Consider the following 15,703-nt stretch of genomic DNA (forward strand, 5'->3'; position numbering starts at 1 on the left):
TTGTTGCGGAACGTGCAACTCGATCCAGATATGAAAGCATCTGCTACGGAATGTGCAACCCGATCCAAATATGAATGCATGTGCTATGGAACGTGCAGCCCGATCCAAATATTCCCTATAGGTACCCTTTATACCCTCCTAGTGTTCATTCTTCATCTATTAGCTTTTATGCACTTCTCATGATCATTACTTATCCGTTAATGACTACATGATTACATAAGTAAGCACATTTCTAGGCCATTAAGACTTCTTCCTGATTAGCTAAACCTTAGTAATTAGGGATCTCATAACTAGCATACTATTCATGTCTTACAAAACATTCATTAAGAACACATTTCTGAATTCATCGAAGTGACGTAAAGTCGGTAAACCTCCAATTTCCATTACGGAGCTAACATCATTGGCATATCTCACCTTGAAGGAACAATAATCATAAAGGTGAGACCAACATCAATAATATCGTAAGAACATCAAGAGTGTAAGCTTCTAACCTTTCTAGGAGAGGAATCATTCTGGACATCATTTTTGAAAGTTCATAACAATAGGATCATGCCTTAAAAAAGAAAGGGACAGCCTTAACATACCTTGCTGCTTACTTAGCCACTCAAAGTCTACCTTCTGAGCCTACAAATCTACATCCAAGATGATTCATACAACAATCAGGCCATAGGAACACTTTCACACTCAAACTTAGCTAGTTAATAAGTTAATAGACTTCGGACAACATTTCTGTCACGACCCAACCCCGTAGGCCGCGACTCGTGTCCGAGCAGGACACCTTACGTACCCAGTAACCCCGAACCAACATATAAATTAGATACATAAATATATAAAGCCAAACGGAGTCACAAGCTATCGTACATAAGCAGATGTAGCGCACAGAAGCCGATAAGGCCATCACAGAATACGTATTTCCCAGAACATATACACAACCCACATATGTGTCTACAGACATCTACGAACAGTAATAACAGAAACATAAGACGGGACAGGGCCCCGTCGTACCCCTGAATAGCGTACATATATACAATAGCAGAATACTATACCAAAATATAAGCTCCGGATGAAAGAGCGCTCCAAAAGAGCAGAACAAAGTCCTAAGCGGGCGGATCAGCAAACCTGTCGTCTGTACCTGCGCGACATGAAAACGCAGCCCCCGAAGAAAGGGGGTCAGTACGGAATATGTACTGAGTTTGTAAAGCATGAAGTACAGTAGACGAAATCATAACCGGAACAGAAAATACAGAAAATGAGTGCAAAGTCCAGGATATCAAAATGTATACTTACAAAACGTAAATAATTCATGCAGAAACATATGCCAAATCCGGCCCCAATACGGGACTCAGTGAACAGAATGTGGCGCTACCCCGTCACTGGCGCCACAACACATCATACTTCAGAGTAGGGAATAGCTCCGTAACATATCATAATATATCAGATGGCCACATCATATCATATCATATCATATCAGAACATAGGTGTACATGGCATATCATACTCCGGACCCATGTACATGTCATACCTGTCCCCTCACATCGAGGCACGGCGAACAATGCAGTGGAATACGCTTGATAACAAATCCTGGTCCGGGCTCAGTAAAGGAAGCATTGAGGCATCCACGAGTGGAGTAGTGAGAAACTTTTGCATCATAAAATATTTACAAAGACTCGACAGAATAATCCGAATGACAGGTCATTTAAGAAGGAAATCAGACGATAGTCATAGCACGTACCTTTCGGATGTCGCGGGGGATTATATCGAATTAAAGCTTTTGGGATTGTTTGAACATATCAAAATATAACATTTACAGAATCTCGATAGCATAACTCAGATGGCAAATCATATAAAAGAGATTGAACGGTAATCATAGCGTATGCCTTTCGGATGTCACGATGGTTTATATCAAAATAAGCTTTCTGAAATCGTTTTCATGTTTCAAAATGCATTATGGAAGTCAACGAAATAATTCAAACAGACGTCATATGGTAGTTAGGAGAGTAGCCAAGAGTTTCCTTTGAATTCTACTTCAGAACAAGTCAAACAGAATAAATTAGAAAAATCCGGGAGTAGTGGGCCCACCTCGGGTCAAACGAGGTGGCGGACACAAAGTATGTGTAATAAACTTTATGGAGTCTCTTATGAGGGTTTTAAGGAAATCGGATTTTATTTACACAAGTTCTAGGTATTTAAACAACTTTCCTAACCATTTGCAACATAATTAGTTCAATTCCACTGAATGGAAAAGGGGCAAATTTAGACGCGGATTCCGAAGAGTAGAGTAGTCCCCGATGTCCAACTTCAAACCTAATACATCTAGGACATGCCAAGAGAAGGAAAGGGTGAGCTTTACATACCTTTTCCGCTTCTTACGCTCCTCCAATTTCAAGTCCCGAATGCCCCAAAATCTACAATTGGTCACAAATACCAAACATTGATTATAAGCCTTTAAGAATTCAATCTTAACTCAACACTTGTCTACAAAAATTTGGGCAGCATCTCCCCTGTTTATATGCCTAGCCCAGAATTACAATTCAGCAACCAACACATCAACAACAATACCAAATATATTAACATCATTTCCAACACCAACATATGCCGTAAAACAGCCCGCACATTATTTTTCAAATTTTCCAACCAACCAATTCGCGATATAATTATTTAATAATTTTATTTCCGTAAAGAAGTCGAAACTAACACTAACAACATCCTCCGCATTCTACAAGTTAAATACATTTTTTTTTCATCCAAAATTTTCTTCAAACCCCATTCCACAATTCAACCATACCAACAAACGAATTTATCACGCTATTTTCTTCGTTCTAATCCGTTAAAACTCTAAATAAACTTGTTAACAATGAAAAGGAACCTTATTCATACCTTAAGTGCACAGCCACCACATCCACTCTCTTCTCTTTAGTTGATTTTTAGCTCAAATCGAAGGCAACGCGACATAGAACACTTTTCTCTTCATGGGCTTCGGGATTCGGGGCTCCGATTTTCGTCAAACATTGATTTTCTCTCTAGGCTCTCCTCTCTCTTTTTCTCTAGAGTTTTCTAGGTTCTCTTGGTCTGAAAATGAGGGAGAGAAACCGAAAATTTTAGTTAAAAAGCATGGGTAATGGGCCTGACCCGAATTGGATTCGGGTTGGGCCGGATTTACTGTTCAACTCGACCCCCCTTCCTTAAAACGTTCATATCTCCTTATCCCGATGTCACCTGTAGGCCCACGACCTACCGTTGGAAAGATAATGCAATTATCTACAACCTTTATTTCTGGGAGTTGTCCCAAATTCCAAACTTATAATGCCGTTGTTTCCCCTCCAACTTAGGTCATCCGAAAACGTTTTCTTAAATCGTCCTTTTGGAGGGCTTACACTCATTTTTGGCTTATGGGTCCTTCTTAGGACTTGCACAAATTCACATGTACTACCCATATATCTCTTCATATGTCTTTTATATGGTCCCGATGTGTGGGCCCCACCTTAACTTACTGTAACGAGGGTTTTTTGTTAAATAACTTATGAACCAATTCACACCATATTGTCTCCAAATGTCGTATGTGTATATATTCTTCGACTTAGATCACCCAATATTCATCCTTAATCCTTGTTGACTTAACTCCTTTTCGAGTTCGTACTATGTCGTCTATGATTTTGTAGCGCGAAATTTTTCCGGGGTGTAACATCCTCCCCCCTTTAGAACATTCGTCCACGAATGTTCGACTGTCCTTGTGAAGCTTCATCATATTTTGGGGAGGTCCCCTTACCAACTATGTACTCGTATTTAATCAGCCCACTTATGAGGGCATTCATTTCCCAACTCCTGCTTTTCCTATTCTAACATATCTTTCGCTTCTATATTCAACAATGCTATTGTCCTTTCTTTTCCGGCCCAACCATCCACATCTTTCACTTCTTGTCACACTTCTCGGTTCCTTACAACGTTATCATAATCCCACGTCATATCAAACAAATTCATAACTAGGGTCAGACGCATAGAAGCATATCGGACAGATCCATAATCAGAGTCAGATGTACTGAACTATGGCGGACAGATTCGTAGTCAAAGTCAGAGGTATGGAAGTATGTCAGACAAATCCGTGATCAGAATCAGATGTACAGAGATGTATCAGACAGATTCGTAATCAGAGTCGAACGTGCAGAGGCATATCAGACAGAAACGTAATCAGATTCAGAAGTACATAGGCATAATAGACAGAGCCTCATCAAAGTCAGAGGCCCAGACGTATAACAAACAGAATCTTAATTAGAATCAGACCACTTCCACTAAGGCTTCAGTGATTTACGAAAATTTCCCCTGTCGACGTTTCATTACTCACCTTGATCGTTGTACCACGAGTTATTTCATCAAAACCTGTTCACTCATTTAGAGACTTGTTCGTCAAATTTCCACACAAATAGGTTTATGTGTCGCTTGTCGACTCTTTCGAAGGTTTTGCTTAATCACATTTCTTATCCTTCATCTTTTCTAATGTCCGTACTCATTTTCTTTTCCAGATATCGTCGCACTAGACTAATTTGTAATGTAGTCAGGGTTTGTCTATTCTTTGACAACATTCGTACCCTAATCTCCGCTTCGCTTCATGCATTCCGTTTAGTAAAACCTTCCGTCTATCGCAACATTAGTCGCCGGGACTCAGCTCTTGATCAAAATGGTCACCAGAGGAAAATCATACACATACATATACGTTTCCCACTATCTTACCTGCAAACGTCTCCAACCGCTTTTCAAATTCGCCCCAAATTTCCGAGCGGTATTGCACTTTTTCCTTTCACCCATTTAGTCCGCATCGGTCTGCGAGACTCCCGTGAGGGTACTAGCTACTCCACATGTTCTCTTTTCCTTTAGGTTACCCCAAATTTCCATTTATATCTTATACTTACACTTGTGAAAATTTTTGTATCCTTCCCAGGGGGTCACCCATCCCAGAATAGCTCTGGCCCCAGCATGCCTAACCTCGAAACTTTCATGCATTTTGATGCGTTAATGCTAACATAATTGCGTCGACTGCCCCACACGACCTTTGTCACGTGATTTAGGGCAGATCGGGGTCTTAGTAAATTTTCGAAAAGTTCCCGTAACGGGCCCCACTCCGGTTTAAACCATACAATTACCATATTGCCCTTCTGAATCTTCAATATTCACTTTCATCTGGGGTTTCTAGATTCACACTGGTGGCGGGGACATCTCAGTCGCCATTGCTTTTAACCACTGGGTCTTTAATCCTTTTAAAATTGTTCCGTTGTCGTCACTGAATAATATTCTACAGAAATCATACACACATAGGAAATTCTAGGAAACTCATATACTTATAAATGATCAATCTCGGGCCTGACCTGGGGAGCTGCCGTGGGAAATGTGTCCATCATCATCGTCTGTCTGCCCCCCACTCGTCTGGCTCCCGCTATTACCTGCATCCGAATCGGAGGAGTATAGGTAGCCCGGCAATTCCTGGTTCACTGATGGCCAGGACAAAGGACTGGAGTAGGGCGTAACACTCTCCGGGGAGGCCTTTCTAACATAGTGCTCCACCACAGGAGCTGCTGGCATGTCCCCGGAAACCTCCTCCTCCGGCGTCCCAGAGGAATGCTCTAGTGGATCTGTATCGTGGCTATCCTCCTCCCTGGGGGTAAGAAACTCTGTAGGTATCGTCGCCGGATCCTCCGAAGGGTCAGTATCATAACTATCTTCTCTGAGATCCTCTGCTCTGGGGATCAGAAACTCTGGAGGAATTGTCTCTGGATCCTCCGAAGGGTCTGTCTCAATCGAGTAGCTGGGGCTCTGCTTACTCGGTCCTGGTGATATCCTGGGGGCCTTCTTAGCACCCCTATCCCCATCGTCAAGAGCTGTCCTTTTCATTCTTTGTCAATCTACATGTTATGTTCCGTGTTTTCGTATAATTGGAAATCGAGAAATAATTAAGACTTGTGTGTTATGAGGAAATATTTTGATTTTAGTGGATATGAATATGTTGGTTATGATATTATTGGTGCTAAGACATTGGGGAAGGTCGAGGGTAAATTTGAAATTTCGAAAATTAGTTTCGGGAATTACAAAACGGGATTTCTAATGAATTGGGCCAAGAAAAGAATTGAACAAATTGAGGCCCAAGAACAATGGGGTGGCCGGCCATAAGGCATGGCCCATGACCCATTTTTAAAGTCATGTGACATACATGTGCTCACTAGTTTGGATATATATCAATGTATTCTTTAGAAATTATCAAGAAAAATCACAACTTCAACTTTGAGCAATAATACTCCCTTCGGCCGAACCCCTTCTCCCCACTTCAATAAATTTTTTAGCCCAATTCATTAGAAATCCCGTTTTGTAATTCCCGAAACTAATTTTCGAAATTCCAAATTTACCCTCGGCCTTCCCCAATGTCTTAATGTTATGTTCCGTGTTTTCGTATAATTGGAAATCGAGAAATAATTAAGACTTGTGTGTTATGAGGAAATATTTTGATTTTAGTGGATATGACTATGTTGGTTATGAAATTATTGGTGCTAAGACATTGGGGAAGGCCGAGGGTAAATTTGGAATTTCGGAAATTAGTTTCGGGAATTACAAAACGGGATTTCTAATGAATTGGGCCATGAAAAAAATTGAACAAATTGAGGCCCAAGAACAATGGGGTGGCCGGCCATAAGGCATGGCCCATGACCCATTTTTAAAGTCATGTGACATACATGTGCTCACTAGTTTGGATATATATCAATGTATTCTTTAGAAATTATCAAGAAAAATCACAACTTCAACCTTGAGCAATAATACTCCCTTCGGTCGAACCCCTTCTCCCCACTTCAATAAATTTTTCTTGCTTGGTTTTCAATCCAAAAATCTTGATTTTCACATATTTGTATAGTACTCAAGACCCTCTTCAACGGGGTACAATTTGTTTGGCGAAAGAATCACGTTTGCGGCAAGTCGGAATTTCAAGAAAAGGTAAGAATTTTTGCTACTTTTGTGTTATGGAATTTGTATGAATATTATAAGGATTGAGAATAAACGAGAATTTCGTAGTTTTGGTGTGTGTGTGAAACCGTGGGTGTGTGTGTGTGTGATGAAGTGGCCGTGAGCCATGTTATGGTGAACGAGACGAATTTGATTTTTGTTTAGTTTGTTAGTTGCGTCGTTGTGACCTTTATGACGTAAATGAATGTTTAGTGAATTGAATTGGAGTTGGAAATGATTGCGGAGTATTATGGGAAAGTGTATACCTTTTGTATATTTGTGTATATTGTTGTATAATTATGATGCTAAAGACTTTAAATGTGATTTATGGTTGATGTTAATGAATTTGGAATGAAACAATGCGAGTTAGAACGTTCGTCGTAATTTTTGATGTTTTGAATGAAATATGGAAAGTAATGAATTTCGGGAAACTTTGTATATGGTTTGGAATATATTTGGGGTGTGATTGAATAATCTTGTATGAGTGAATGAATACAATAATGAAGTTAAGGGAATTTTTAAGCTTAAGAATCTCTAATTGGTAACTTTGACCATTTGCAGATTCTGGACGAAACGGGATTTGATTTTAAGGAGAGCATAAGACGCCTATAAGGTATGTAAAGCTTCCCACTTCTTCGTTTGGCATGTTTTAGTATGTTAGGTGAATATTGGAACCTTCGGAGCATTTCTGCTCCTCGAAACCCGATCTACAAAACGACTACTATTCATTCAATTCAATTGAAGCCTAAAGGCTCTATTTTGGCTAGAATGCAACCAAATGTTCGAAACCTATCGAAAGGTGATCGGGTCACTTTGGAATCATTATGTATGATCTTTTGGCCTTTAAATGTTCGTAAATTATGTTCGCCACCTCAATTTGACTCGAGGTGGGCCCGCTAACCCCGAGACGCCCTATTTGTCCTATTGGGCTCCTTTTTTTGGATGAACTTCGATATGAGATCTTCGACCTTGAAACTTCCCTCTATGAAATATGTTTTGACTATTATGATATGTTAAGTTTCGTTTGAGCTATATGTACCACTTTGGAAACAATTTGTGAGATAAACTTTCGTATGAACTAATCATTCGACTATTTTGGTTTATGAAAATTAAGTTTTGAAAGGCTATTTTGAAGTATAAATTGCATCTGTTTGCTCACGACTCCGCTCGTGCCTTATTTTGACTTCGTTCACCGGTTCCCGGGCCGGTTATGATTCGTGCGCCCTATGATAATTCGGCCGTATGCTGTGTTACGGTTCCCGAGGCCTCGCCATAGGGCCGGGTTCCGTTTGGAGTTATGCTGTGATATGGCTAGTGATGCGATACGCTCACTTATGCTGTGTGTGGCGCCAGCGTCGGAGTGGCGACAACGTTCTTGAGCGTTTGCATGATTTCGTTTGCATTATGTATATGTATATGATTTGATACGGATTTTGACATACTGATTGGTACTTCCCTTTGATATCCGGTTTGCTTCCAGTTTTGGCTCATATTTCGGTACTCCGTGCTTTACATACTCAGTACATATTTCGTACTGACCCCCTTTCTTCGGGGGCTGCGTTTCATGCCCGCAGGTACAGATATTGGTGATCCTCCACTGTAGGCTTCAGTCTCTGCTATTTCGGAGTACTCCTTCTTGACTCGGAGTCCACTTTTGGTACAGACTTTTTTTTGCTATGTATATATTCTGTACATTTGACTATTTGGGTACGGCGAGGCCCTGTCTCGCCATATGTCTTTGTTTTGCATTCGTAGAGGCCTGTAGTCATATATGTGGGGCGAGGGTCCTATGTATGTTTGTTTGATTTTGTTTTCTGGTCTTACAGCGGTCAGTTTGTTATGATGGCCCTAAACGGCCCTTATGCTTATATTTGCACTTATGACCGGCGATGTCTATTCCGCCGCTCCGTTTGGATTCGATATGACATTTTGATTTGTGCGACCCCTTAAGACATATTTTGATATAAACTACGTAGATATGAATTTTATGAAATTCTGAAACACGTTCGGATTTGGTAAATGAATATGTGATTTGGTCTGGGTACCCAGGTAGGGTGCCAGTCGTGGCCCACGGGGCTGGGTCGTGACACTACAGTCACCTGCAAAAAGAGGATCAGAAACAATTTCCCAAATGCTGACACTGTTGCTCGTTGGAGCCTCGCTGTAGATACAACAATTCGTTGGAAGAGAAACATCCTAACCATACAGCTCTATCGCACGATCTAAGATTCAAAGAAAGGATAACATCCTAAATGTCCTGTAGCCTCCCGTTTATAGATGTGGTGCACAACACACCGATAAACAAGACTCTACTAGACACGACCTGTAGACATTCCGAGGACAAACCGCTCTGATACCACTTCTGTCACGACCTAACCCCGTAGGCCGCGACTCGTGTCCGAGCAGGACACCTTACGTACCCAGTAACCCCGAACCAACATATAAATTAGATAAATAAATATATAAATCCAAACGGAGTCACAAGCTATCGTACACAAGCAGATGTAGCGCACAGAAGCCGATAAGGCCATCACAGAAAACGTATTTCCCAGAACATATACACAACCCACATATGTGTCTACAGACCTCTACGAACAGTAATAACAGAAACATAAGATGGGACAGGGCCCCGTCGTACCCCTGAATAGCGTACATATATACAATAGCAGAATACTATACCAAAATATAGGCTCCGGATGAAAGAGCGCTCGAAAATAGCAGAACAAAGTCCTAAACGGGCGGATCAGCAAACCTGTCGTCTGTACCTGCGCGACATGAAAACGCAGCCCCCGAAGAAAGGGGGTCAGTACGGAATATGTACTGAGTTTGTAAAGCATGAAGTACAGTAGACGAAATCATAACCGGAACAGAAAATACAGAAAATGAGTGCAAAGTCTAGGATATCAAAATGTATACTTACAAAACGTAAATAATGCATGCAGAAACATATGCCAAATCCGGCCCCAATACGGGACTCGGTGAACAGAACGTGGCGCCACCCCGTCACTGGCGCCACAACACATCATACTTCAGAGTAGGGAATAGCTCCGTAACATATCATAACATATCAGATGGCCACATCACATCATATCATATCATATCATATCAGAACATAGGTGTACATGGCACATCATACTCCGGACCCATGTACATGTCATACCTGCCCCCTCACATCGAGGCACGACGAACAATGCAGTGGAATATGCTTGATAACAAATCCTGGCCGGGGCTCAGTAAAGGAAGCATTGAGGCATCCACGAGTGGAGTAGTGAGAAACTTTTGCATCATAAAATATTTACAAAGACTCGACAGAATAATCCGAATGACAGGTCATTTAAGAAAGAAATCAGACGATAGTCATAGCACGTACCTTTCGGATGTCGCGGGGGATTATATCGAATTAAAGCTTTTGGGATTGTTTGAACATATCAAAATATAACATTTACAGAATCTCGATAACATAACTCAGATGGCAAATCATATAAAAGAGATTGAACGGTAATCATAGCGTATGCCTTTCGGATGTCACGATGGTTTATATCAAAATAAGCTTTCTGAAATCGTTTTCATGTTTCAAAATGCATTATGGAAGTCAACGAAATAATTCAAACAGACGTCATATGGTAGTTAGGAGAGTAGCAAAGAGTTTCCTTTGAATTCTACTTCAGAACAAGTCAAACGGAACAAATTAGAAAAATTCGGGAGTAGTGGGCCCACCTCGGGTCAAACGAGGTGGCGGACACAAAGTATGTGTAATAAACTTTATGGAGTCTCTTATGAGGGTTTTAAGGTAATCGGATTTTATTTACACAAGTTCTAGGTATTTAAACAACTTTCCTAACCATTTGCAACATAATTAGTTCAATTCCGCTGAATGGAAAAGGGGCAAATTTAGACGCGGATTCCGAAGAGTAGAGTAGTCCCCGAGGTCCAACTTCAAACCTAATACATCTAGGACATGCCAAGAGAAGGAAAGGGTGAGTTTTACATACCTTTTCCGCTTCTTACGCTCCTCGAATTTCAAGTCCCGAATGCCCCAAAATCTACAATTGGTCACAAATACCAAATATTGATTATAAGCCTTTAAGAATTCAATCTTAACTCAACACTTGTCTACAAAAATTTGGGCAGCATCTCCCCTGTTTATATGCCTAGCACAAAATTACAATTCAGCAACCAACACATCAACAACAATACCAAATATATTAACATCATTTCCAACACCAACATATGCCGTAAAACAGCCCGCACATTATTTTTCAAATTTTCCAACCAACCAATTCGCGATATAATTATTTAATAATTTTATTTCCATAAAGAAGTCGAAATTAACACTAACAACATCCTTCGCATTCTACAAGTTAAATACATTTTTTTTCATCCAAAATTTTCTTCAAACCCCATTCCACAATTCAACCATACCAACAAACGAATTTATCACGCTATTTTCTTCGTTCTAATCCGTTAAAACTCTAAATAAACTTGTTAACAATGAAAAGAAACCTTATTCATACCTTAAGTGCACAGCCACCACGTCCACCCTCTTCTCTTTAGTTGATTTTTAGCTCAAATCGAAGGCAACGCGACGTAGAACACTTTTCTCTTCATGGGCTTCGGGATTCGGGGCTCCGATTTTGGTCAAAAATTGATTTTCTCTCTAGGCTCTCCTCTCTCTTTTTCTCTAGAGTTTTCTAGGTTCTCTTGGTCTGAAAATGAGGGAGAGAAACCGAAAATTTTAGTTAAAAAGCATGGGTAATGGGCCTGACCCGAATTGGATTCGGGTTGGGCCGGATTTACTGTTCAACTCGACCCTCCTGCCTTAAAACGTTCATATCTCCTTATCGCGATGTCGCCTGTAGGCCCACAACCTACCGTTGGAAAGATAATTCCATTATCTACAACCTTTATTTCTGAGAGTTTTCCAAAATTCCAAACATATAATGCCGTTTTTGCCCCTCCAAGTTAGGTCATCCGAAAACGTTTTCTTAAATCGTTCTTTTGGAGGGCTTACACTCATTTTTGGCTTATGGGTCCTTCTTAGGACTTGCTCAAATTCACATGTACTACCCATATATCTCTTCATATGTCTTTTATAAGGTCCCGATGTGTGGGCCCCACCTTAACTTACAGTAACGAGGTTTTTTCGTTAAATAACTTATGAACCAATTCACACCATATTGTCTCCAAATGTCGTATGTGTATATATTCTTAAACTTAGATCACCCAATCTTCATCCTTAATCCTTGTTGACTTAACTCCTTTTCGAGCTCGTACTACGCCGTCTATGATTTTGTAGCGCGAAATTTTTCCGGGGTGTAACAATTTCTCCTATATTATCTACTCCGAACCAATTCCTAAATAGCTCCCAAACATCAATAACAACATCCACAATAACATAATGAAGATACTGCATGACAAACATAAACTAATCCCTCCAAAACTTCCTTTGAAAAGTAGCCCATAAACTAACAACATCAACATATCAAACTAGGACCTTTACACTATGTTTTCCTTCACTTTAAACCATTAAAATCCTTCAAAAATAATTCAATATCAAAGTCAAGATGAAGAAAATACCTTATACTTGAAGAAATTTAGCCACATCAACTTTCTTTAAGACAAAACTCACCACAACATCAAGTAGAAGCTAGAATTATCACTTTTCATGAACTAGTTTAGTGTAATCTTGTTAAATTCTTGATCGAAGGGACTATAAGTGTTTAAGAAATGTTTATAGAGGTTCTAAAGCTCAAAGGAGTGTAGAATGATGATAAAATGAGGGGAATGGGGGTGTTTACACCCCTTGAAGGTCAGTTCCACCGACTTTCCAAATGGGCTCGCGGAGAAGTCATCTGGCAGCCTATCTTGAAAATCCAATAACTTTCTACTTCGATGTCGTAACGACGAATAGTTTATTGAATTGGAAACTACACTCAATGAACTTCAATTTATATGGGCTATGACTTCCATAACTCCTCATATTCTAGGAGATAAACCTCCCTCAACTTGGACTAAAATGTCCTGTAAAATATTCTACCAAGTTTTCCAAAATTTCGACAAACTTAATTTCTTCAATTCGCTTGATCCCGAAACATTTAGACGATTGCTTAGCATTTGTTAAAAGTATTTCTTAACCTTATAAGGGTTCCATGACCTCTCCGAGCTTATGTTATTTCACTTAGAACGCAAACGATGAAAAACATTTCGAGGTGTAACATTCTCCCCTCCTTTAAAAACATTCATCCTCGAATGTTAAACCCTCAGAGATCTGATGGAATTTTTGGCAATGCTTCCTCTGTAACTGTAATACTATCAACTTGTCACACAGCTCACCAACAACACAATGCCACCCAGGGCCATAACAATCAGTAGCAACAATGGCCTCACACGACCAATAATAGTAACTACCAACATAGACGTACCTGAAGGATATGATGTCTTAGTCTGAACCTCCTCTGGGAGTGAAAACAAATGTGGATACATGGATCTCATATCTTTGTATAACACCCTTGCTAATATACTCTATACAATAAGGAGGCCCTCATCAATATCTAGCTCATTGAGTGACATACATCGCGCTTGTACCTTTTTCTGAGTGACATACCCTTTTTCTAACCAATCATATCCCTTTTAGACATTAGGCATCATCATCCTTACAACTAATACTATTTTCGTTTCCGTAATTCCTATTTCACCTCTTTCTGCTCTTAAATCATTGGCATATTTACACTCAAGAATCATATTTAAACACATACGTGTCCTTTCCCTTTCTTATCTCGAGGGAAAAAGACAACTTCCATCTAATCATATCGATGTCTCATTAATAAAACACTTCTAAGGTTGATAACTGTTCACAGTATATCCCCAGTCCTTTGTTATTACCCAACTGAAAATTCCATCAAACTTTTCTTCTTTGTAAGTCCCACCAGAATACTTCAAAATTTATCTTAACAGAATTGCATATAATATATCAATACCACCCTCATGGGTGTACAAACAATATTACCACAATAATTGTTCCTGACAACATTTCTCATCCCCTTATCCTGTACTATCTTCTCTTACTCACAAGTCATTCAAATCTTACTGATTCCTCTTAATACCCATCATTCGTAATTCTATAGATATGGTCTTTTAATCGAACTATGTTCCCCACACATACCCTTCCTGATTAATCATACTTTTGCTTTATTACTATAACATATCTTTTCCCCCCGTACTATCAACATATTTGCAATGTTAACCCATTGCATAATCACAGATTCCACTCTAGGTTCCTCTTTAATATTACTTTTTTTCTTTTTCCCCGTCATCATTGCAATCCTCGAATCACCCGTAGTCATTTCTGAAGGAGTCGCCATCAAACTATAAGACAACAGAGGTCAGGGTTGAAGATTTACACCCTATGACATAGCTCTATAGCACGATCTAGGATACAAAGAAAGGTAGCCATCCAAAATGCCCTACAACCTCCTATTTATTAGTGTGGCGCGCTACACACCATAAACAAGACTCTACTAGACACGGCTCGTAGATAAACCCTAGGACGAACTGCTCTGATTCCACTTCTATCACGACCCACCAAGCACCACAAAACTTGCATACATCACATAATCATACCTTAGTGGGCCATCATGCTAACTCATAAATATCACAAAACTGTATGGGATACAAGCCCAAAAGATAATATACTTATGTCATCAAGCTAATTCCAATTACATATGCTGGCAAGGCTATCCATAGTAATAATATAACAGAGTATAAACCGAAATAACCATAAGACATCTAACTGTGCATATCAATCTACGAGCCTATATTTTTATGGTAATAAGACATATCAATCTAACTGGAGTACAAGACATAATGTGGCATGGAAAGGGCCCCGCCATACCCATGCAAATGCATATGCAACCATGCTGACTTACAGAGCAACTCCGGAGCAAGTGGAGTGCCATGACACTGCCTGCTGAACTGGTATCCTACTGAGAGATCCATCAACCTGTATCTCAAGACCTATGGGCATGAAACGTAGCGCCCCCAGTAAAGGGACATCAGTACGAATAATGTTTCAAGTATGTAAGGCGAAAATGTACCACAATAAATATATACTGTAAAGAAGAAGGATAAGAATCAACCTGGAACACCTAACTTACCAATGAGAGTCTAGCATGTATGTCTCTCTATACTATCCTGTGCTTAACTACATCTATGTACAATACTGTGTCTCTAACCTACTTATCCTCCTGGTGCTAACTGCCCAATTGATCAATGGTAACTCCCGACCGGTCGTTGCATGGTGGTAACTGCCCATCCGGTTATCGCCCGGTGGTAAAGCGCACTACCCGACTGATCAGTGGTAACTGCCCAACCGGCCATAGCTTGGTGGTAATAACTGCCCAACCAGCCGTAGCATGGTGGTAAATACATAACTATGTAACTGGCCATAGACCAGTGGTAAATATGAATACATTTGTTGCGGAACGTGCAACCCGATCTAGATATGAAAGCATGTGCTGCATAATGTGCAGCCCGATCCAAATTTGAAAGCATGTGTTATGGAATATGCAGCCCGATCCAAATATGAATGCATGTGCTGCGGAACGTGCAACCCGATCCAAATATGAATGCATGTGCAGCAGAACGTGCAGCCCGATCCAAATATTCCTTATAGGTACCCTTTATACACTCCTAGTGTTCATTCTTTATCTATTAGCTTCTATGCACT

This window comes from Lycium barbarum, chromosome 9 (assembly GCF_019175385.1).
Source record: "Lycium barbarum isolate Lr01 chromosome 9, ASM1917538v2, whole genome shotgun sequence".
NCBI classification, from domain to species: Eukaryota; Viridiplantae; Streptophyta; class Magnoliopsida; order Solanales; family Solanaceae; genus Lycium; species Lycium barbarum.